This window comes from Pteropus alecto, unplaced genomic scaffold (assembly GCF_000325575.1).
Source record: "Pteropus alecto unplaced genomic scaffold, ASM32557v1 scaffold25, whole genome shotgun sequence".
NCBI lineage: Eukaryota > Metazoa > Chordata > Mammalia > Chiroptera > Pteropodidae > Pteropus > Pteropus alecto.
Window position 1 is genome coordinate 32,971,463 of NW_006441955.1, and position 443 is coordinate 32,971,905.

The window sequence follows — 443 nt, forward strand, 5'->3', positions numbered from 1 at the left end:
AAGGGACCCTTGATGCTTCCTTGGTACCTGCTTTTTCTTTATACACTAATACTACTGACTGACTACTCTCTCAAGTTGTGTCATAGTCCAGTTAAGATGGGTAGAAAACAAAGCCTTTTGGTTCTGTGGGCATTGACATATTATGAAGTTACCAGAGACTTAGAGTGAGGTCCTTAGCTTTGTAGGTTCAGAGATCTTTATCAACTCATAGAATGACTGGCCTTTGGGTTAGAAGGCAGGTTCTACTGTGTGCAACAGAGATGCAAAAGAGCAATGGCTTGAATAAAGGAGTGGTTGGTATGGCTGCTCTTACCATCAGTTTATCCTAATGATTCAGATTCCTTCCAGCTTATGGCTCTGCCATTTCTAGGTGCCCTAGTCTGCAAAGTCCAAGATGGCTCAAGCACATGTGCATTCCAGTTAGTAGAAGGAAGGAAAGAGAA